This window comes from Leucopleurus acutus (assembly GCF_964270905.1).
Source record: "Leucopleurus acutus genome assembly, chromosome: 11".
Classification (NCBI taxonomy): domain Eukaryota; kingdom Metazoa; phylum Chordata; class Mammalia; order Artiodactyla; family Delphinidae; genus Leucopleurus; species Leucopleurus acutus.
In genome coordinates this window covers 35,230,937-35,256,760 of record NC_139152.1, presented here as the reverse complement: position 1 = coordinate 35,256,760, position 25,824 = coordinate 35,230,937, and positions in this window count along the sequence as shown.

Below are 25,824 nucleotides of genomic sequence, written 5' to 3'. Positions count from 1 at the left end.
AACCTTGGGCCAGATGCAAAACCAATGAATCGGAATTAACATTTATTTATTTATTTTTTGCGGTACACGGGCCTCTCACTGTTGTGGCCTCTCCCGTTGCAGAGCACAGGCTCCGGACGCGCAGGCTCAGCGGCCATGGCTCACAGGCCCAGCCACTCCGCGGCATGTGGGATCTTCCCGGACCGGGGCACGAACCCGCGTCCCCTGCATCAGCAGGCAGACTCTCAACCACTGCGCCACCAGGGAAGCCCCAGAATTCACATTTTTAAAGCTTTATTGAGGTATAATTGACAAAGAAAAATTCTATATATTTAAAATGTACCTACAACATAATGTTTTGAGATATATATATATCTATATATCATTATATATAGTGAGTCACCACAATCTAGCTAGTTACATCCATCACCTCACATAGTTACCATTTTCTTTTCTCCTTTTCCTTCTTCTCCTCCGTCTTTTTTTGTTGTTGTTGTGAAAACTCTTTATATCTATCCTGTTAGCAAATTTCAAGAATACAATACAGTATTGTTTAGTCACATTGCACGTTAATAAGATTCATGGGTAATTCATCTACATATTAAAATATGAGGGGCTTCCCTGGTGGTGCAGTGGTTGAGAGTTCGCCTGCCGATGCAGGGGACGCGGGTTCGTGCCCCAGTCCGGGAGGATCCCACATTGCCATGGAGCAGCTGGGCCCATGAGCCATGGCCGCTGAGACTGCGTGTCCAGAGCCTGTGCTCTGCAAGGGGAGAGGCCACAACAGTGAGAGGCCCACGTACCGAAAAAAAAAAAAAAATTAAAATATGAGATGACTGGCCTATAATGCTGACAGTACAGATGGAGGCCCATCAAAGCCTGAAATTTGGCAGTGACAGACGGAGAAGAAATGAAGCATTAAATAAGAGGGGATGTACTAGTTAACCTTATAAATTGTAGACCTAAAAATTCAGGCCAGAGGGGCCCTCCATCTCCATAACTCTGGTGGGTCAGGCTCTGTTCCTAGTAGAGAACTCACTGGATTTGTAAGAAGGAATAAATGCTCACCTTGGACCTCCCACTGCTGCTCCTGCCCACAGCAGACGTGGAGATGGGTTCTCTCTTTCTCAGGCTTAAGAACAAATTTTGGAACAGCTGCAAAGCCGGCTGAGACATTTTCAAATAACCATCTGGCCTCACTTCCCATCCTGGTGTGGCATAAACATGGAGATGACAGAAGAGGGGTGATTATCAGATTCAATTTGGGAATGCAGGACTGGATATCGGAGGGTAAATGAGAATTTAGTAGAATGCAGGGATGAGATGTTGGACCCTTTAAAACAATGCCTTCTCAACACAATCGCTTCACAGAAGGTGACAAATGTATTCACATCTCTTCCTTTGACCCTTGAGCGATTCTCACTTTCCTAATTGAAGAAAGTTGCCTAAGTGCTGGAGGTGCCAGAATGTTGTTTCTATGATGATGAAATAGATTACTGCCCACTGAGTTGAGCCCAGATGTTTGTAGCTGCACAGCTCTCCTAATGTGACAGAGGGAAAAGCACATTGTAATTTTGATGCACAGTCATTTCATGAACATAGCATTAGTGCAGAGCTTCAGGGGTGCCTGTATAAGCCAGAGAGTGAGGCTGAATTAAGTATGGAGTGATTCTTGAGCTAGCAGAGGTGTTCTATTAGCTGAATGGCAGAGCATGCAATTTAGAAGCTGTAGGCTCTGAGTTTTCTCTCAGCAACACTGTCTAAACATAATTAATTAGTTGCTTCTCACAGTAAGTGACACTAATTACTTGCACTCTAATTGCTATGTACAGAGTAATGTTACCCCGTTCTAAGTGCTCTGTAGAGTAGCAAATGAGATCTTTAATACATTATCATGGATTTCATGTAATTACAATTCTTTCTAATGGAGCAAAAGGAAAATATTGTAGGCTACTTCATCAGGAATCAATAAATAACTTCTATTACCACTATTAAGAAATAGTGATTGAACCTCTTCCTTATTATTAGCGTGTATGTGATTAGAACTGTGTATAGTTGTAAGTGCCAGCCCTTGGAACTGAAAATTTGCCCTTTGCTGGCTATGTTCTTGCTAGATGATTTTCTCTTCCAAAGAAAGTGATTCTAATTTATCCTAAATTTTATTAATTTCTTAAAATCAGAGGCTTTGAATTGACTAGATAGAGAAAAAGGAAATATTAACTTCTAATCTGATTTCATCTTTAGGTTCTGTATCTCTATCTGGTTTTATTCTTTATCCTTTACACTATATTTTCCTCCCTCGTACAAGATTGACTTGTTATTTTATAGATTTTAGTGCTTAAGTATTTGAATTAGCTAAACAGTGCTTGAGCTTCTTTCTAAAACTCCTTATAAGCATTCTTGGTTCTAGAAGATTGTTCTCTAAAAACAATTTTAAATTATAGCTGAAAAGGAAAATGTTCTTGAAAGGACAACTCTAAGTTTCTTGACAAAGACAAGTTTCTTGAAAGGGAAGATTCCTTGAGTTTAAATCTTATAAGGTAAATAACATCATGTGTGCTCTGAAGAAAGAAATGTGATGCAGTAAAGGAAAGGAAAATAACAAAGGAAAATAGGCCTCTCTTTATAATGTGCTAAGTATTAGAATGAAAGTAGGGTTCAAAATTATATGTCTTATACAACTTATTGTTTCTTCTCTTCTGACCGCCTTATGTAGATTTTAATTATTCTGGTTTTGTATGGATTTAATTTTCTCATTCTTTTGAATAATTATTTTTCATTATACGATTTATATTGAAGAATTCCTTAGTTATTTCTCTGGGGAGTATAATTGTCTTTCTAGTGTGGTTTTTTTGATTCTGGTGTTTAGCAGCTTTTTCTTTAAGGAAACTCTAGCTCTTCCTGTATTTGTTAAGTCATTCTATAGGTTTGAGAACTTTTCTTCAACTCCTAAGTTTATGCTATGTACAAACTTTAGATTGCCTCCAAAGGAAAAAAAAATATGACTAGTGAAGTACTTGGTATAGGGGCTAATTTAGGGATATTTCCCTATAAGGACATCCTGTGGTTTATACAATTTTTTTATTGGGCATATTTATACCTCTCTTCGTTACAAATATAAATGACTGAAGAAACTTGCAAATTGAATTTTATTTTCTAAAATGTTTTTAACTTTTGAAAGAGGAAAAACTTGTTGAAATTATAGGCAGAAAAGAAAAAGTTTCCAGCTTCTCCTATTCCTATCATTAATGTAAATATTTAAACAAAAAATAATTTTAAGTATTTCCTTGTCTACTATGTAATGCTGTTTCTAGATATGCCCAATGCTTTTTTTAACTTCAAAAACGTGCTTCCAAATCTTCAGATTTCTATTATTAATTGAATATATTTATACCAAAGTTAATTTTGTGTCCTTTCTTAATCACTACCTGTATTGCATATGCTCCTTCTAACTGCTTTACCTAAAATGCCTTCTTTCCTCACCACCCTTCTAAACTGCCCCCATCCTGCATCACTTCGTTACTCTTCATGGTACCATTACAATGGAAATAGTGTGGTTTTTTGTTTTTGTGTGTGTGTGTGTGGTATGCGGGCCTCTCGCTGTTGTGGCCTCTCCTGTTGCGGAGCACAGGCTCCGCACGCGCAGACTCAGCAGCCACGGCTCACGGGCCCAGCCGCTCCGCGGCACGTGGGATCTTCCCGGACCGGGACACGAACCTGTGTCCCCTGCATCGGCAGGCAGACTCTCAACCACTGCGCCACCATGGAAGCCCTAGTGTGTTTTTTTAAAAAGACAACATCAGCAATATAACCGACGCCTAGGAGGAGGAGATATCTGGCCTGAAGTCCTCACTGCATCAATGCATGTCACTTTCAGTTTCTTCATCTGAAACATGGACATAAAACCTGAGTGATGTGGATAATTTCCTAACACAGTAATTTACCAAAACTGACTCAAGTAGAGAGAAAATTGAAACAGTCATTTTAACAGGAAAAAAGTTTTTATGGAGCAACCGATATAAAGTTTTAGAGGATAATTTGATGAAACCTTTAAAAAACAGATTTTTCAATGCTATTCTAACTATTCCAGAACATAAAAAAGAAGGAAAATGTCCCCAAGTTGGATAAAGACTGAATAAAACAGGATATATAATTATCACGTTAAGTTTAAGAAGACATCCATTACCTCATGTGGTCATCACTTTTGTGTTTGTGTGTGGTGAGAATACTAAGGGTCTACTCTCTTCACAAATTTCAAGTATAGAACATAGTATTACTAATTATAGTCATCATATTTTACATTTGATCCCCAAAACTGATTCACCTTATGACTGAAAGTTTGTATGCTTTGATGAAGTTCTCCCCATTTTCCCCACCCCCTAGTCCCTGGCAGCCATCATTCTACTCTCTGTTTCTGTGAATTTGACGTTTTTTCTAAAAAAAGGATTCCATGTATGAGTGAGGTCATATGTATTTGTCTTTGTCTGACTTATTTCACTTAATATAATGTTTTTCATATTCTTCCATGTTGTTGTAAATAGCAAGATTTCCTTTTTATGGCTGAATAAGCTTTCCTTGTATATATAGATATACATACCACATTTTTTTCATCCATTTATCTATCAACAGACCTCTTGTCTCTTTGATAATAGCCATCCTAACAGGTGTAAGGTGATATTTCATTGTGGCTATGATTTGCATTTCCATGATAATTAGTGATGTTAAGCACATTTTCATGTGCCTATTGGTCATTTGTATGTCTCCATTAGAAAATGTCTATGCAGGTTCTTTGCCCACTTTTAAATAAGATTTTGTTGTTGTTGAGTTGTATGAGTTTCTTATATATTTTAGATATTAACCCCTTATCAGATACATGGTTTAGAAATATTTTCTCCCATTCCATAGGTTGCCTTTTCATTTTGTTGATTGTTTTCTTTGCCACGCAGAAGCTTTTTAGTTTGATGTAGTCCCATTTATTTATTCTTGTTTTTGTTGTGTGCATATTTAATGTCATATCCAAAAAGAGTATTGCCAAGACCAATATCAAGGAGATTTTTCCCCTATGTTTTATTCTAGGAGTTTCACAGTTTCAGATCTTACATTTAAGTCCTTACTCCATTTCAAGTTAATTTGTATGTGGTATAAAATAGTAGTTCAGTCTCACTCCTTTCAACAGCACATTAAAAGATTATACATCATGATCAAGTTGGATTTATCCCTGGGTTACAAGATGGTTCAACATATGAAATCAATCAATGTGATACACCACATTAACATAATAAAGGATTCAACATTTCTCAATACATGCAGTGAAAGCATTTGACAAAACTTAATATTCTTTCACAATAAAAACTCTCAATAAACTACATATAGAAAAATGTACCTCAACATAATAAAGGTCACACATGACAAGCCCACAGCTAACATAATACTCAATGGTAAAAAAGTTTAAATCTTTCCTCTAAGATTAGGACCAAGGCAAGGATGTCCATTCTAGCCACTTGTATTCAACATAGAACTAGAAGCCAGAGCAATTGGGTAAGAAAAATAAATAAAAGGCATACAAATTGGCAAGGCAGAAGTAAAATTGTCTCTGCAGATGGCATGATCTTATATATAGAAAACCCTAAAGACTCCACCAATAAAATGTTGGAATTAATCAATTTAGTAAACTTGCAGGACAAAAATCAGCATACAAATATTAGTTATGGTCCTTTGCACTATCAAAAAACTATCAGAAAGGGAAATTAAGGACTTCCCTGGTAGCGCAGTGGTTAAGAATCCACCTGCCAATGCAGGGGACATGGGTTCGATCCCTGGTCTCAGAGGATTCCACATGCTGCAGAACAACTAAGTTGTGTGCCACAACTACTAAGCCTGCATTCTAGAGCATGTGAGCCACAACTACTGAGCCCAAGTGCCACAACTACTGAAGCCTGCGTGCCTAGAGCCCGTGCTCCGCAACAAGAGAAGCCACTGCAATGAGAAGCCTGCATACCACAATGAAGAGTAGCCCCCACTGGCCGCAACTAGAGAAAGCCCATGTGCAGAAACGAAGACCCAACGCAGCCAAAAATAAAATAAATTAATTAATTTTTTATAAAAAGAAAGGGAGATTAAGAAAGCAATCCTACTTACAATAGTAAGCAATCCTACTTACAATAGTAAGAAAGCAATCCTACTTACAATAGTATCAAAATAATAAAATACCTAGGAAGTAAAAGACCAGTACACTGAAAACTATAAAATGTCAATGAAAGAAATTGAAGAAGACACAAATAAATGGAAAGATATCCTGTGTTCATAAACTGCAAGAATTAATATTGCTAAAATATTAATATTGTTAAAATATATCCCAAAGAAATGTATCCCTATGAAACCCCTATGAAAACTTCAATGGCATTTTTCACAGAAATAGTAAAAACAATCCTAAAATTTATATAAAATCACAAAAGACCCTGAATAGCCAAAGCAATCTTGAGAAAAATACAAAGCTGAGAGCATCATACTTCCTGATTTCAGACTCTATTACAAAGCTATAGTAATCAAAACAGTATGGTACTGGCATTAAGAAAAGACACATGGACCAATGAAACAGAATCCAGAGCCAGAAGTAAACACACACATATACAGTCAGTTAATCTTTTATATGGGTGTGAAGAACATATAATGGGGAAATGATAATCTCTACAATAAATGGTATTAAGAAAACTGAATATCACATGCAAAGGAATTATTGATTTATTTTATTTCTTTGTTTCTTTGGAATGGTACAATCTGATTCCAAAGATTTGAAAAGGTAAACAAATAGCCAGAAAAAAATCTGTAAAAAAAAGCAATCTAAGAATTCCTTTAGGGCTTCCCTGGTGGTGCAGTGGTTGAGAGTCCGCCTGCTGATGCAGGGGACAGGGGTTCATGCCCTGGTCCGGGAAGATCCCACATGCTGCGGAGCGGCTGGGCCCGTGAGCCATGGTCACTGATCCTGTGCGTCAAGAGCCTGTGCTCCGCAGCGGGAGAGGCCACACCAGTGAGAGGCCCGCGTACCAGAAAAAAAAAAAAAAAGAGTTCCTTTATAACCCTGTAATGAAAATAGCCTTTCTACCTTCTGAATCAAAATCCAGATGTCATAAAAGAAACAAATTGACAAATTCAAATACATAAAAATAAAAATGCATGGGGCAAAATAAACACCAGAGCAAATGATAAGCTCAGAAATAATAGTTGCAACCCATATTACTTGAAAAAAAGCTAATTTTCATATTTCAAGCACTCTAAAAATCCATAAGAAAAACTACTGATTCTTGCCCCAAAAGGACAAAAACTTTAAACAGACATCTGAACAAATGACTTTTAAACTTATAAAAAGAGACTCAACCTCACTTATGGTAAAAGACATAGAAAATTAAAATTGTAATGAAATACATATTTTTTAAAAATTTCACATAAATAAAAATCCAAAAGTAGACCATACATTCTGTTGGTGAGATTGTGGGAAATAGGTATTCTGCTACATTTAATGAGAGTTTACATTAGTTCAACCCCATGAAGGACAGTTTCACAATATTAATAGACATTACAAATACATATATTTTTAGCTCCAAATTCTACTTTGAATATTTGGGCTACTGTTGTACTTGAATAACTGCCAAATAAAGCATATGCAAGATTATTCATTGCAATACAGTTAAGACTGGAATCCATCTAAATGTCCCTATGAAGGTGACTAGTGAGAGGGTACACCCATTCTAATAGGTAAAAAGGAGCCATAAAAAGAATATGGGAATTCTCTATAATTTGATATAAATATCTAATTTATATTCTTAAGTTAAAAAAAAGCAAAATGTAAATACTGTATGAAGTATGCTATCTTTTGGATACAATAATAATAAATATTTATATTTATTGTGTAATGAAACCCTGTATATACATAGAAGAAAGTAAATAACAAGGGTTACTTTGCTGAGGGTGACAGTGGGGATGTACAGCAGGGTATGAACTAAGCAGAACTGTGAGCCTCAGATGGGAGTGAGAATTTTTACTCTAGACTTTTTAGTATGTTTTTAGTTTTAAAACACGTGACTGTATTAACTATTCAAAATTAGATGAAAATTTAATTAACATTATAAAATATTTACCATAAGGAAAGAATGTTTTAACTCAGTCGTGCAAAATAATAATAGCAAGACACTTTGAATGAGTCAAAGTGATTATATCAAGGAGCTTGCCTGTGACTTTGTAAATGCTAGAATCTCCTAGGCCATGGTTTTCCCCATTTTCGTCCAGTGGCTGTTGGAGCCCAGAATGGAGATGAAGTTTGTATGCAGAGCCAGGCCAGGCTACATGGAGAAAGAATTGTCATGGGACTGGAATATCTGAAAGAAAAGAGTAAGAGGGTCTTCCACTCAGAAAGAGCAAGGAGAGCTGTTTAATGTGTTTGTTTTGTTTGTTTTGTTTCACTGAGCTATGAGATACCTCTTGGGAACTTCTTCTACATTGGTTCCTTTAGGGTAGGACTAGATAAAATGGATTTGCTTACAGTTACAGTGACCTCTGATTTTAGTGTCATGCTCATATCGCATGGCTTAGTTAAATCTGGATTATCAGCTATTGGCATAATATGTGGCAGCAAAGAGGAGAGAACAAATTAACCCATCAAGTTCTGAGGACCAGAAAAAGTCCAAGGTTCAGAGTCTGAAGCTGCTCAGAGAGGTTTTTGTTTTCTTTACACGATGAAGATCTATTTACCAAGAAGGCACAGATGATTCAATTGAGACAATCTGTTTAGTTCTATTTGACTTTGTAGACAAGGGAGGGAAGCAAGTCTGCAGTGGGGGAAGTCCTTGTTTTTCTCTTTTTCCTTGAAATGCTCATTTACTCCCTTCCATTAAATTTGTATCCAGATCCTGGTCTTATATCTTTCCTTGAAAGTCTTCTCATCTCTTATTTATCCTTTTTCCAACTACTTGATTTGGACTTGGTCTTCTATGGAGGATGTGTGGCAGTCATCAAGTTTTCTAGGTATACTTCTCCAAAGGACAAGTCTCATAAGTGAAGAATAATAATTTATGTGTACATGAGCATCTTCGGTGCATATTATTGGCTCTCGATAAAAGGCAAATAGTAATGATAAACCTTGAAATATGCCTTTCGAAGATACCAGACAGCAAACTGCATGAGCCATTTTGAAAACAGATTCAAAGGGAGATGTCTTGAACTTTCATTTCCCGTCTGCTGGGTTTCTTTGAAGTGAGAGTTAACCTTGACATGAAACAGCTCCAGAAACTGAGCCATGCCCAGTTGTTTTTGGCCTGATAATTCCACCCCTACTGATGATTCCCACACGCAACTGGGTGCCTTTGATGACTCACTCTTCTCCTCTTGGAGATAGGCCTCCAGACTTTTATATGCACTTCCTATACAGCCTCCTTGGAAGAAAAAAGGAATAGCTAACTTAACAAATAAAATCAAATGAATTATCTGCTCCCTCTCTAACCCAAGCCCTTTCTTACAGAACATTCCCTCCATTCTTTGTTCTTGTTTGTAGTAAAGCTCTTCTAATTCAGAATCTGCTATTCAACTAAAATACAGTTCATCTCCTGGGTGGCAGAAAGCAGAAGGAAGATGTTGTATAAATAACCCAAGAAGAGTGATTCAAAGCTGTTTTTTATTTTTTTGAGGACAAAATAAGAAAAAAAATATTTTGTTTGTAAAAACTATGGAATTTGGTGAAATGTCTTTAAGACTAAAATCTATTTTTATGCAACTTTGTTGAGGACTGAGGTCCTGAGGTAGAATGCTGATTTGAGAAGAATCCTCAAACTACCTCTTTTTTTTTTTGGCCACAAACACTATTCTATAAAAATTCTGCTTACCTCCTGCTTGGAAAAGACTAATCCTCAAAAAGCAAAACATGTTTCTATAGGGGACTCTCTTCTGAAAATTATTTTAAATCAGGGTCAAAGTGATTTCCTATAGGAGAACTAAATGACTCCCTTTTGAAATCAATTTTTATTTTCTTCTATTATTAAAGAGTGAATTTTTAGTACAAAAACATCAATGAACATGAAGTTTGTATATTAAAGTTATATTTCCATCATGCACACCAGGAGCTCCATCTTCTCATTTCAGTCTCAAATGCATAAAATGGATATATTATTTTTAAAATATGCTTATTTTTCTCTTTTTTTTATATCCACACTGACTTTATGGAGCTTTTATACATGTACTTTATTTTATTTGGCAATAGGCAAGGAAAAAATACTTACTTTTTTTAAGTGAAGAAATTCAGTTTCTCAAGATATAGGTCCTATATAGTCAAATATAGTCTAAAAGTCCTATAAAAATCTCTACAAATATTCCAGTTCTGTATTGTTTTATGTCTTTGGCCATTAAGACTGCATAAATATTTAAAAGATTCTTCTCTTGGGAATTCTCTGGAGTCCAGTTGTTAGGACTTAGTACTCTCACTGCCAGGGCCCCGGGTTCGATCCCTGGTTGGGGAACTAAGATCCTACAAGTAATGCAGCCAGAAATAAATAAAAACAAACAAACAAACAAACAAATAAATAAATAATTCTTCTCTCAAATGAAATACTGGATTTAATGTGGCAGGTTATTACATAACCATCTATATTAACATACTGTTATATACCTACTAATAAATAGTTATTTGATGCACACAATTGACTTATTCTTTAATCATTTGATGTATTTTATGTTTGTTTCCCCAGTAAGATGATAGCCCGCTGGGGTCAAAATGCCATGTCTTATGCTTCTGTCTCTTAGAGAACCTGACATAGTGTTGAAGAGCAGAAATTGAATAAACACAGAATCACGATACCTCTGTTCAACCCCTAATACTGCCCTTAATTACCATTCAGATTCCTTGACTCTAAAATGGAAATGCATATCTACTGCACAGGGTTGGTGAGACTGTTGATGTTAAAGGGCTTCATGAACTGTAAAGTTCTAAACAAATGTTTTGTTGACACTCAAAGGGTGTGTAGCAGTCAGCTAGATGAAAGCTTCGAAAAAGAGGGGCATCTGGGCAGCAAGCAAAAGAGAAGGAAGTGACCAACTTCAGCTCTCAGCCCTTAGTGTTTCCCGACAAGTTCTTTCAAAGCTAGGTCCCTGTCTGAGGTTCATGCTGATGCTCTGGCTTCTGCTTGAAACAACATCCCTTTGTCTCCATGGGCTAAAGCTATGGGCAGGTTACTGTTGGTCAGTCTCCTCATCCTAGAACATTGTCAGACTCAGTGTTTTGCAGGCGTCTGTGTCTCCTTTTGCTTATTCTTCAGCCTCATGCACAGGCGGTGCTGCTGCTCATTTGAATATTTCCATAGCTATTCCCTCCTTTCCTTACTCACAGTTACCATCTTAGCCCCAAATCTTGGCACTTCATATAGAGAATGGAAGAGATTCCAGAAGAATAGAAATAAGCAAATGTCTTCCCCCCATAAAAGAAGTAGAAAGAGTCATAAACAGAATTTGGTGATGTTAATGTCAACTCTATTCCCAAAGTTCTAGAATTTAGTATTAAAAAATTAGTGAGTAACCACCTAAAAAGAGAAATTATCTGATGTTCTTCCTAACACTACTGGCTGGCGATGTGTGAGAGGCTGTGGGTGAAACCATATACACATCCCTGTGTCCCCTTCCTTTGAAATAAAAGCTTTTTGCCTTAGTTTCCCAGGCCTCCCTTGAGTCTCAAAAGGCTGACTCAAAAGTTAATGATTGCGAAATGTGAAGATGTCGAAACAAAGGATAGCTGTTGAGCTAGTAACAATTTAGACTATAAACCCGCCACCAATTTAGACTATAAACCTGCCACATAGCAGAAACACCGAACTCACAGTTCCCTGAAAGATATAGATAAAGGTCTGGCACCCATTCCTAAGTGGTTTTTACAGGAAGCAGACTCTCTCCAGATGAAAACTGATGACTGCAAGGACATGGACCCTAGACTGGTTGAAACCAGAAGGCTGATGATGCTTGACACTTCACCTTGATGCCAACCAATCCAAGAATTGTGCAGGAGCTGATCATGAACCCTGCAGCCCCCTCCTTCACCTTGCCTTTAAAAACCCTTCTCTGAAAGCCACTGGGGAGTTTGGGTCTTTTGAGCTTGAGCTGCCCTTTCTCCTTGCTTGACTCCGTGCAATAAATGCTGCACTTTCCTTCCCCACAACCTGGTGTCAGTAGATTGGCTTTACTGTGCGTGGGCGAAGGGACCCAAGTTTGGTTCGGTAACATAGGCACTTTGTATGTGAACTCAGCATTTGACAGAACTCATTCTCTCAAATCACATGAATTAAATACCTGCTGTGTGTTTTGCAGATATAGAGGTCAATACATTCTTTATGCTTAATAAGCTCACAGTCTAATGAGAAACAGATTCATAACATGTAATACGCTGCAGATGAATGTAGCATGATATGAAGAGTTTCAGGGAGTGATATTTCAGGGAGGGGTGTGTGATATTGTAGGTACCCAGGAGAGAAGTTTACACTACTAGGGCCAGGGATCAGGGAAGATTTTCAGGTAGAGGGATTGCCAAAAGAAAAGTAAGAATTTGTCAGAAGAATGGATGTGGATGAAGAGAGGGTATTCCAGCCAGAGAGGGGAGCATAACCAAAGGCAAGGAGGCAGTACACATTCTGGTGTGGGCATACAAACTATAAGCAATTCAGTGTTCCTGGAGTCCACAGTTCCCAGCAAGGGAACACACCTGGTGGGGTGGGCAGGAAAGGGCTTACTTCTTTCATGATATTCTGAAGTCAAAATGGAAAGACACAGACTACAAGTGAGAAAAATAGAATGGATTAGTATCCTGTAGAAAATCTCTGTTAAAGATTAATGGCAAGGACAGACAATTTTGTGGGGATACACTACAGGACAGTTTTTAGCTCTGTTGATATGTGCGTTGAATCAACAACTATTTACTAAGCACCTAGCATGTACTAGACCCTGAGATTAAAAAGGTATGAAAGAAAGAATCCTTACCCTCAGGGATTTAAGAGTCTAGCAAGAAGCCTGTTCAATACAGTTTGGCAGTGATTTAAATTGAACTAATGAAGGCAGGTAAGTAAAACTGGAGGAAGTAATTTATGTGACAGAGCATCTCTGGTGTCCCCAAATGCCCTGATAGGCTGCGCTGACAGGCTGACTCTAATCAGGCAGTTAGGAATAACAAGTGTTGACTATTTCTGACCAATGGAATACTGAGCTCAATCTGAAAGGCCCTCTTTCCACTAAAATATTAGGACATAGAGAACTCCTTTAGTCTCTCAGCAAGAGACACACAGGGACACCATTCATACAGCACTCAGAGAGGCACTGAAAGCTACTAGAGAGAAAGAAACCATTTAGGGTCGCATTCTTATTATCAATTTTTATCCAGCATAATAATGGTGCATAATGATGGTTACCACTTATCTAAACTAGAAAATATAACATGACTTTTAGTTAAACATAGCAAACTGTATTGAGTTGTTTTAGTCCCTCTGAAAACTCTGCTAAAGTAATAAAAATTGATAGGCCAGAGACAGGGAGAGAGTAGGGTATGGGACAGTTGTTTCTTTTTTTAAGCCTTCAAGAACCTTTGATATTTAAATTATATGCATGATATAAAACCGAAAACTAAGTAATAAAAGAACATATTAACATAATGCCAGTTACATTATATCCTTTCTTCCCGTGTTTCTTCTCTTCTTCCACCAAGGAAGGAACAGAAGTTCATAGAATAGGAAGTTCATAAAATTATTTTAATAAGCTGTTGGTAGGTTGGATGCACAGGCCAAATAATGTTATTTTCCTCCAATTTTAATTATTAGAATGTAGCAAGTAATATCAAATATTAATCAAATGTAATAACATTAGCATGTAGCCATTATTATTAAAATTCCTCTGGTTTTACATCAGTATGTATACACATATAAACATGTATGTGTGTATGTTTATACACTTGGATATATTCAATATTAGTACATTTTACTCTGATTGATATGTTGTGGGGAAGCACTTGGAATCTAATATTTAACACAGCCCTTAGGTTATTTCTATACAAGTAACCTGTGTTACTCATTTGGAGAAATACTGCTTAGGAATTATATCCTGAAGGCGAACTTGTTTCAAAATGAGTCAACAGCATGAAATTTTAGTTATCTATTTGTTCATTAATTTGTTTATTATTGACACAGTTATATACAGTAAAATGCACAGAGCCTTGGATGTTCAGGTTGATCAATTTTGTAATTGTACAACCCCCTGTAACTATCACTAAATAAAAATATAGACATTTTTCCTTCCCTCAGAAAATTCCTTTCAATCAGTTCACCTTACCACCCCTGCTTTCTGAGTTTTAAAAGCATAGATTAGTTTTGCCTATTCTTGGGCTTAACATAAATGACTCATACAGTTTTTTTGTCTGACTTCGTAACGTGTATGAGATTCATCCATGTTGCTGCAAGCAGCTGTAATTTAAACAGTTTTTTTAATTACTGAGTTTTATACCACAATTTGCTTATCCATTTCTTATTGATCAATATTTGGGTTGGTTTCCAGTTTGAGGTTGTTGTGAATAGGCTGATATGAACATTCTTGGGTCAACACCTAGATGTGGAATTTTTGAGCACAATATTTAACTTTACAAGAAACTGTTAAACTGTACTCCCAAGTGATTGCACCATTTGTATATTCTACCAGCAATATATGAATGTTCCAGATGGTCCAAATCTTCAACAATATTTGTTACTGTCAGTTGTCTTAGCTCTGGCTGCTATAAAAAAAGTATTGTAGACTCAGTGGTTTAAATAACAGATATTTATTTTTCACAGTTCTGGAGGCTGGAAGTCCAAGATCAGGGTTCCAGCATGGTCCAGTTTTGGGTGAGGGCCTCTTCCTTGCTTGCAGTTGGCTGCTTTCTTGCTGTGTCCTCATGCAGTGGAGAGAGAGCGAGCTCTGGTCTCTCTTCCTCTTCTTATAAGGACACTAATTCCATAATGAGGGTTCCACTCCAAAGACCTCATCTAAACCTAATTACCTACCAAAGACCTCACCTCCAAACACCATCACATTGGGGGTTAGGGCTTCAACATATGAATTTGGGGAGAACACAACCATTCAGTCCATAACATCAGTCTTTTTGATTTTAGCAATTTGTAGTAAATTGCTAATTTACTACAATTAATTTGTGTTTTATTTTGCATTTCTCTGATGGCTAATGATGTTAGGCACCTTTCAATAGTCTTACTGGACATTCTTTTATTTTCTTTTGTAAAGTATCTTTTCAAGGCTTCTGCCCATTTTTTTACATTGGATTTTTGTATTTTATCACTGACTTACAGGAGTTCTTTATACATTTTGTATAAAAGTTTTTGTCAGATAAATGTTTTGGAAATATTTTCTACCAGTCTTGGTGAAATCCAGTCTACCAATTATGGTTGCTATTTTCTGGTGTGTGTGTGCACGTGTGTGCCTGTGTGTGTATAGTCTAAGAAATTTTTGCCAACCTCAAGGTTGCAAATATATTCTCCTATTTATCTTCTTTTAGAAGCTTTGAGCTTTTATTTTTTACATTTAGGTCTACGAGTCATCTCAAATTTTTCTGTATAAAGTGAGGTAAGGATTGAGATTTATCCCTCTCCCCCCCATAAAGTTAATAAATTGTTTCAGAACCATTATTGGAAAAACTTATTTTATTGAACTGACTTGGTGCTTTTGATGGTAATTAAGAGAGAGTATATGTGTGATTCTATTTCTAGTTTCTTTATGTCTTCTATTGACCTATTTGTCTATCCTTATGCCAATATCACACTATCTTGGTTACAACAGCTTTAGAGTAAATCTTGAAATCAAGTAGTGAATGTCTTCCAATGTGTTCTTCTTTCTGAAGATTACTTTGGTTAATCTAGATACTTTCTACTTTCATAAAAATTTTAGGATAATTTTTAGTAGATATTTTATTGAGGTATAGTTGATATACAATATTATATATGTTACAGATGTACAACATTGTGACTCACAATTTTAGTTATATTCCATTTATTTTTTTAAACATCTTTATTGGAGTATAATTGCTTTACAATGGTGTGTTAGTTTCTGCTTTATAACAAAGTGAATCAGCTATACATATACATATATCCCCATATATCCTCCCTCTTGCATCCCCCTCCCTCCCTCCCTATCTCACCCCTCTAGGTGGTCACAAAGCACCAAGCTGATCTCACTGTGCCCTGCGGCTGCTTCCCACTAGCTATCTATTTTACATTTGGTAGTATATATTAGTCCATGTCACTCTCTCACTTTGTCCCAGCTTACCCTTCCCCTTCCCTGTGTCCTCAAGTCCATTCTCTACATCTGTGTCATTAGTTATTATAAAATATTGGCTATATTCCCTGTTTTGTACTGTATATACTTATAGCTTATTTATTTTATACATAGCAGTTTGTACCTCTTAATCCTTACCTTATTTTGCCCCGCCCCCTTCCCTCATCCCACTGGTAATCACTAGTTTGTTCTCTGTATCTGTGAGTCTGTTTATTTTGTGTTGTATTCACTAGTTTGTTGTATTTTTTAGATTCAACATATAAGTGATATCATTCAGTATTTGTCTTTCTCTGTCTGACTTATTTCACTAAGCATAATACTTTCTTGGTCTACTCATGCTGCTGCAAACGGCAGAATTTCATTCCTTTTTATGGCTGAGAAGTAGTCAATTTTGTGTGTGTATATGTGTGTGTGTGGATACCACATCTTCTTTATCCATTCATCTCTTGATGGACACTTAGTTTGCTTTCATATCTTGGATATTGTAAATAATGCTATTATGAACATTGGGTGCATATTTCTTTTTGAATTAGTGCTTTCATTTTCTTCGGATGCATACACAGGAGTGGAATTGCTGGATCATATGGTAGTTCTATTTTTAGCTTTTTGAGGAGCTTCCATACTGTTTTCCATACTGGCTGCACCAATTTGCATTCCTACCAACAGTGTACAAGAGTTCCCTTTTCTCTACATCCACACCAACATTTGTTATTTGTGTTCTTTGTGATGGTAGCCATCTGACAGGTGTAAGGTGACATGTCATTGTAGTTTTAATTTGCATTTCTCTGATGCTTAATGAAGTTGAGCATCTTTTCATATGACTGTTGGTCATCTGTCTGTTTTTTTTAGAAAAATGTGTTCTGCCCACTTTTTAATTGAGTTGTTTGTTTTTTTAATGATGAGATATATGAGCTGTTTATATATTTTTCATATTAACCCATTATTGAGCATATCATTTACAAGTATTTTCTCCCATTCAGTAAATGTTGTTGTTTTGTTGATGGTTGTTGTTTTGTTGATGGTTTCCTTGGCTGTGCAAAAGCCTTGAAGTTTAATTTGGTGCCATTTGTTTATTTTTGCTTTCATTGCCATTGCTTTAGGAGACAGATCCAAAAAAAATATTGCTAAGATTTATGTTAACTTGTATTCCACTCATGTTTCCTTCTATGAATTTTATGATTTTTGATATTATATTTAGGTCTTTAATCCATTTTGAATTTATTTTTGTTTATGGTTAGAAACTTTTAAAATTTCATTCTTTTACCTGTAACTGTCCAGTTTTCCCAGCACCACTTATTGAAGAGACTGTCTTTCCTCCATTGTATATTCTTACATTCTTTGTCATAGATTAGTTGACCATAAGAGTGTGGGTTTATTCCTGGGCACTCTATTCTGTTCCATCAGTCTATGTGTGTGTTTTTGTGCCAGTACAATGCTATTTTGATTACTGAAGCTCTGTAGTATAGTCTGAAGTCAGGGAGTGTGATAACTCTTGTTTTGTTCTTTTACTCAAGATTGCTTTGACAATTTGGAGTCTTTTGTGATTTCATATGAATTCTAGAATTATTTGTGAAAAACGTCATGAGTATTTTGATTGGGATTGCATTGAATTTGTAGATTGCTTTAGTATGCTCCTTTTAAAAATATTAATTCTTCCAATCCATGAACATGGTATATCTTTCCATCTGCATCATCTTCAATTTCTTCCATCAGTGTCTTATAGTTTTCTGGGTACAGGTTATTCCAAGGTATTTTATTCTTTTTGATGAAAGAATTCATTTTCAAATTTCTATTAAAAATCTGCTGGGATTTTTAAAATTGGGATTTTATTGAATCTCTAGACTAATTTGTGAGGAAATGATCAATGCATCACCATTGAATATGATTTTAACTATAGGTTTTTCATAGATGCCCTGATCCAATCAAAAACATCTCCTATTCCTAGTTTGCTTAAAGTTTTTGTCATGAATGGGTGTTAAACTTTGTTTCATGTCTTTTATGCATCTATTGAGACAATCACATTATCTTTCTTATTTATTCTGTTAATGTGCTTAACTATATTGATTCATTTCTGAATGTTAAAGGAACCTGGCTTACCTTGGAAACACTGCTAGACTGTGCTATATATATATATATATATATATATATATATATAGAGAGAGAGAGAGAGAGAGAGAGAGAGAGAGAGAGCTTGATAGGGTTTTCTAACACTTTCTTAGTTTTCTTTTGCCTCTATGTTATGAGAGATATTTATCTGTAACTTTATTTTCTGATAATATCTCTATCAGGTTTTTTATATAAATATGCTGGTCTCATAAATCAAGTTGGAAAATGTTTTCTACCTTCCTATTTTTGAAAACGGTTTGTGTAAAATTTATATTATATTTTCCTTAAGTATGAAAGAATTTACCAATGAAGCTTCTGAACTTTGAGTTTTATTGCAGGAAGGTTTTTATTATGAATTCAATTTCTTTAATAAATATAGATCTCTTTTGCTTTTCTAATTATTTTCATATCTATTTTGTTTCATTATGTTTTTCAGGAAATTTGCCCATTTCGTCTAGATTGCTGAGTTTATTGCCATAAAGTTTTTCATAATATCTTCTAATTATATTTTTAATACTTGTAGGATCAGTAGTGCTGTCCCCTCTTTCATTCCTGATATGGATACATTGATTTTCCTTGATCAGTCTTGAAAGAGGTTTATCACTTGTATTAAAATTCCCAAAAAAAGCAAATTTGAGCTTTGTTGATTTTCTTTGTCTGTTTTCTAGTTCATTGATATCCAATCTGATGTTTATTTCCTGTTTTCTATGTACTAGGGATTAATTTGCTTTTCTTTTTTAGTTTTTTAATGGTTGTATATGGTTCACAAATTTTCTAAAGTGAAAGCTAAGAGAAAATTTCCCTCTAAACACTCATTAGGTACACTTCACAAATTCTGGTGTATCATTTAGTTCAAAATGTGTTCTATTCCTTTCAGGGTTTGTTTGTTTGTTTGTTTGTTTTTCTAATTCATGTTTTTTTACAAGTGTATTACTTAATTTTCAAAATTTGAGTATTTTCAAATATCTTATTATTACTGGTTTCTAGTTGAACTCCATTGAGAAATATACTCTTTATGATATCAGCCTTTTGAAATTTGTTGTGATTTGTTTAAGGCCTATAATATGGTCTATCTTGGCAAATGTTCCAAGAGAGACCATATGCACTTGAACATAAGTGTATTCTGTGATTGTTGAATATGGTACCTTACAAATGTCAATTAGGTCATGTTGGTTCATAGTGTTGTTCAGATATTCTTAAGCATTGTTTGTCCACTTGCTCTATCAATTATTGAGAATGAGTGTCAAAAACCCTAACCATGATTGTGCATTTACCTATAGCTGCCTTTATTTTTTTTCTGTCATATAATTTGATCTGTTTTTAGGTATATACATATTTTAAACTGTTACAGAAGATTTCTTGAGAACACTTTTAAATGACTAGCTTTCTATAATCAATCATGAGATATTCTTATTTAAGCAGTAATAAAAGATAATATCTGACAATACATCTTGTTTTGAATTCTATTTTGTTGAATGTGTAAATAGCCACACCAATTTCCTTACATTTATTGTTTGCATAATATGTCTTTTTCCATTATTTTACTTTTGCATCTGTGTCTATACAACTCACGTGCATTTCCTGTGGATTGTATGTAGTTGGGTCTTCTATATACAATCTCTGCCATTTAAATAGGTAGTTGAAGTCATTTATTTAATTTAATTCTTTATACGGTTGAGCTTGAGTCTTACAAATTTGTTTATTTTTTATTTGTCCCACTTGTTATTTGTTTCTTTGTTCTTTTCTGCTTTCCTTTTGATCAGTTATATATTTTTATTCCATTTTATCTTCTCTGTTGACTTTTTAGCTATACCACTTTGTATTTTCTACTAGTATTTTAGAGATTATATCATATGACAGTTTAACTTCTAATAATATTCTCCTTTGTGAACAATGTAATAACCTTCTAATGGTATAATTTCATTTACTTCCTCTTCTGGCCCTTTGTGCTTGTTTGTTATAAATTTTATATCTACATATGGTATAAACCCATAATATACAATTATTAATTTTTCTTTAAAGAGTCAATAATTTTCTAAAGCAATTAAGTATATACAAACACATATAATAAAGATGATAAAAATGGTCTTCTAAATTTATCTATATATTTCTGGTTCTCTTCATTCTTTCCTGAAGATCCACTCTTTTATCTGCTATTATTTTCCTTCTGCTTAAAGCCTTTCTTTTAACACAGAGTTTCTAGAGACAGACTCAGCCTTTGTAAGCCAGAAAATGTCTTTTGTTGTGAAGAATTTTTCTAGGTATATAAGTCTAAGTTAACAGAATTTTATTTAGCACTGTAAAAATTTCACTCCACTAATTTCTGGTCTTTACTATTTTTGATGAAAAGCTAGCAATGGTTTTATTGCTATTCTCTTAATTGTAATGTATCTTTCTTAGAGAAATTAAGGAAACACTCCCATTTACCACTGCAACAAAAAGAATAAAATACCTAGGAACAAACCTACCTAAAGAGACAAAAGACCTGTATTCAGAAAACTATAAGACACTGATGAAAGAAATCAAAGATGATACAGACAGATGGAGAGATATACCATGCTCTTGGATTGGAAGAACCAACATTGTGAAAATGACATTACTATCCAAAACAATCTACAGATTCAATGCAACCCCTATCAAATTACCAGTGGCATTTTTCATAGAACTAAAACAAAAAATTTCACAATTTGTTTGGAAACACAAAAGACCCCAAATAGCCAAAGCAATCTTGAGAAAGAAAAATGGAGCTGGAGGAATCAGGCTCCCTGACTTCAGACTATACTACAAACCTACAGTAATCAAGACAGTATGGTAATGGCACAAAAACAGAAATATAGATCAATGGAACAGGATAGGAAGCCCAAAGATAGACCCACACACATATGGTCACCTTATCTTTGATAAAGGAGGCAAGAATATACAATGGAGAAAAGACAGCCTCTTCAATAAGTGGTGCTGGGAAAACTGGACAGCTACATGTAAAAGAGTGAAATTAGAACATTCCCTAACACCATACACAAAAATAAACTCAAAATGGATTAAAGACCTAATTGTAAGGTCAGACACTATCAAACTCTTAGAGGAAAACATAGGCAGAACATTCTATGACTTAAATCACAGAAATATCCTTTTCAATCCACCTCCTAGAGTAATGGAAATAAAATCAAAAATAAACAAATGGGACCTAATGAAACTTAAAACCTTTTGCACAGCAAAGGAAACTTTAAACAAGACGAAAAGACAACCCTCAGAATGGAAGAAAATATTTGCCAATGAAGCAACTGACAAAGGATTAATCTCCAAAATTTACAAGCAGCTCATGCAGCTCAACATCAAAAAAACAAACAACCCAATCCAAAAATGGGCAAAAGACCTAAACAGACATTTCTCCAAAGAAGACATACAGATTGCCAACAAACACATGAAAAGATGCTCAACATCACTAATCATTAGAGAAATGCAAATCAAAACCACAATGAGGTATCATCTCACACCAGTTATTTGTAGTGAAGTGGATGGATCTAGAGTCTGTCATACAGAGTGAAGTAAGTCAGAAAGAGAAAAACAAATACCGTATGCTAACACATATATATGGAATCAAAAAAAAAAAGTTCTGAAGAACCTAGGGGCAGGACAGGAATAAAGATTCAGACATAGAGAGTGGACTTGAGGACACGGAGGGGAAGAGGAAGCTGGGATGAAGTGAGAGCGTGGCATTGACATATATACACTACCAAATGTAAAATGGGTGGCTAGTGGGAAGCTGCTTCATAGCACAGGGAGATCAGCTTGATGCTTTGTTACGACCTAGAGAGGTGGGATAGGGAGGGTGGGAGAAAGACTCATGGGGGTGGGGTGGATATGGGGATATATGTATACATATAGGTAATTCACTTTGTGGTAAAGCAGAAACTAACACAACATTGTAAAGCAATTACACTCCAATAAAGATATTTAAAACATATATCTTTCTTCTCTGGGTACTTTTATCAACAGTTTGAGTAGGAATGTCCATATGTGATTTTTCTTTGTATTTATACCTGTTGGAATTGGGCTGAACTATATGGATCCCTAGGTTGATATATTTCATTAACCTTGGAAAATCTTAGGCTTTTTCTCTTCAAATATTTATTCTACACCACTCATTTTCTCCTTTACTTCTTGTTCTCCAATTATATATTGTTAAACTAATTGATATGACCCCAGAGACTTGGATTATCTTTTAAATTTTTTCCCATTTTTGTTTCTTTTAGTTTCAATTTAGATAATATCCATTGACCTGCTTTTAAATGTCTAATCTATTCTTCTGTTGTATCCACTCTTCTGTTGAGCATATCAAATGAACCCTTCAATTCTGATATCACACTTTTTCATTGCTAGAATTTCCATATGGTTTTCTTTTTATAGATTCCATTTCTCTGCTGAAATTATCAGTGTGTTCACACATGTTGCCCATCTGTTTCACTACACCTTTTCCCATATTAATTGCAGTTATACTAAAGATCCTGTCTGCTAACTCCAACATCTGGGTCATTTGTGGTTTGCTTCTACTGAATTTTTTTTTCTGTTGAGTCACATTTCCTTGTTTCTTTTTGGTGTCTTATAATTTTTCATTGTGTCTCAGACTTTGTGTGTAAATGAACACCAGAGATTGAAATCCATAATATTTACCTCCAGAAAATGACATATTCTTTCCTCTGTCAGGTGTTACCATGGGGGGTTGAGACATCTAATCATTAGTTGAGTTGGTCCTGGTTGTTTTATGGCTTTAGTTAGATTCAGCTTATCTCTGGGTTCACAGTTTTGAGGACAGGATCTGCAGGCTTGAGAACTATGCACCAGCAAGATTCTGCAGACCTCCTTATACTTTATACCCCAGCTATTATCCTTGACCTGTGAGAGATCTCTCTTTGCTTTTAATCCAGCAGATAACTTTGGTGTTTCCAGGGAGTTTTCTTTGCACCTCTGCCACCCCCTTACTCTCTGCACCTCAGGATCTCCCCCAACACCATCTGTGGTTTGCCATATTCCATTTGATAAAGGTCTGGTGCAGTTCAGGGATGAGGATGGGATCTATTTAATTTTCTCCTGCCTGTCCAAAGCTTTGGTGGATCCTGGCTATGTACCGAGTAAAGGCCCAATGTACCTCTGGAGGGATCACTCTTAGTTTTTTTGCCCTGCCTTTACTTTCTGATGGCTGCTGCCAAGCAATCAGTAATAGCTTTGTGCATTTTGGGGACTTTCTCTAAGCTCTAATGCCCTCCTCCCAGTCTTTGTTAGAACACTGCCTATCACTTGGTAAAAGTTCCATGCAAATTGGAAGTATTTTCTCAGCCCTCCTACCCTGCTGCTAGCCTTTGATATGCTGTCATCATGCACTGGGTGAAGGCACCATGGGAAAGAACTGATATATAGGTACTGATTCACTTTGTGCCTCTTGCTCCTTGGGATTCAAATCCATCATGCCAGTACACATGTGGCCATGAAACATTTAAAATTTGCCTGGTCTCTTTTCCCTTCAATCTGTGCCAGGTGTGCTCTTTCCTGCCATGCTCATAGGGAGATCTCTTCTCTTCTACAAGGAACTCATCCTTTTACCAGTTCTCTGACTGGTTTTACAAAACTATGGTACTATAATGTATCTGGCTTCTCTTTTGTTAGGGTGGGAGCAACAGTCTCTTATGACTTTCTACAACCTAACTGGAAGTGAAAATTAGTGGCATGAATTTAAGGCTGGTTTTTAGGGAATGGCTCAAAGTACAGTTGGAAACCCAAAGTAATTGCCTGAAAAAGTTTCCAAGTTGTTTATGTGAGACTGTATACTGGCTACTTTAATAATTAAACTATCCTCAAAAGTCCACCATTTCAAGTGACTTCATAATGAAGTCCTAGGTTTCAACAGGAGTTTTTAACTCCTGTTGATAAACTGGGAAATTCCAGAAGTTAGAGTAAGGACTTCACTGAGAATTTACCCCTAAAGATTGGCAGCTGACACATCCATAAATGCTGGGCCAACTCACAGGGATCAGAATTCTCCTCTCTCCAATGTCTATTTCCTAGGTACAGGGATGGAATGATACTGACTACTTATCCATGTTGCTATGGCAAGAATGTCCCTGGAGCCAAGCCAAGGGTTTAGATCTCAACCCTTATGGAGATATGGCAGGACAGAATAGATCTCCAGGAAGCAGGATGAAGATCTCTTGGCTGCAGTTTCTTCATCTGTAAAGTGGGAATAGTGGTAATACCTGTCTCACAGAGTTGTATAAGTCTTACAATGTATAAAGATAACACCAATACACACTTGAAGAAACCAACATTAAAGAGTGTGCTATTGATTTTACCTAAGCTAGGAGGTGATGGAGTGAGGACTGGAAGCAAGCTTAATCTTATTCCTTATTCTAAAAGTCCACACTAATATTATACCTGAAGAAAAGGATACTCAGAGTTAAGTGACTTGCCCAAAGTAATGCAGGAGGTAAGTACCAAAGCCAAAGCCAAAATTTCAAACCCAGTGCTTTTAACCCCTATGACATATTGCCTCCCAGTCTCAGTCCTGTAGCAAGAATAAAATGGTAAGTTGGAGATATAGATAAAAATAAGAAGTAAAACAGAAAAATGATTAGAATAAATGCATAGGCTGAATATAAGAAAGAAAGTTCTTGGGCACTTGCTAAGATGCTGCATAGAAATCTGTCATTGATTAATACTTTATTCATTAGCCAAATATTTATGATGGACTAGTGCATGACACATTCTGTACTAGAAACACAACATAATATTGAATAAAACACAGTCACACCTTCAAGGACCTTGCTCTCTGGCAGGACACAAACTCTTCAGCCAGTTTCTAAAATAAAATATGCTGAGTTTCACCAAAATAACTGAATATGATTTATTGAATTGATTTGATTTTTTTTAACTGGAACATGACTTAAACTATATGACTTAAACTTGGAAACTGCTTATATTTACTGGCAGTATAAATTTACTACAGCCTAATCTCAATGAGGTATGCAATGCAGAGATATAAATTTCTAAAATACTTTTCTTCAGTTATTAAGTTCCACCTCCTCCTCCAACCTCTAATAAGCACTACTGTAAAGTAATTTCTGAGTTTGATTTCATCTGCTCTCCCTTTCAGCATGCTTTACTTGGACATGATAATAAGCATTGAAAACTCATAAGAGTACAGTAGCAAAAAGAAGACTCACAAGAATATTGCTCCTCTAGAGTTAAACCAAATTAATACTCTAGTAGTTGTAGCAAACACTTACTTGGATCATCCTACGTGAAAGACAGGTAAAATATATTCATTTACTGAATTTTATTAACTTAACCCTATGAGGAATGTACTACTATTATCTCCATTTAGAGATGAGGAACTGAGGCACAGAGAAGTTAAATAATTTA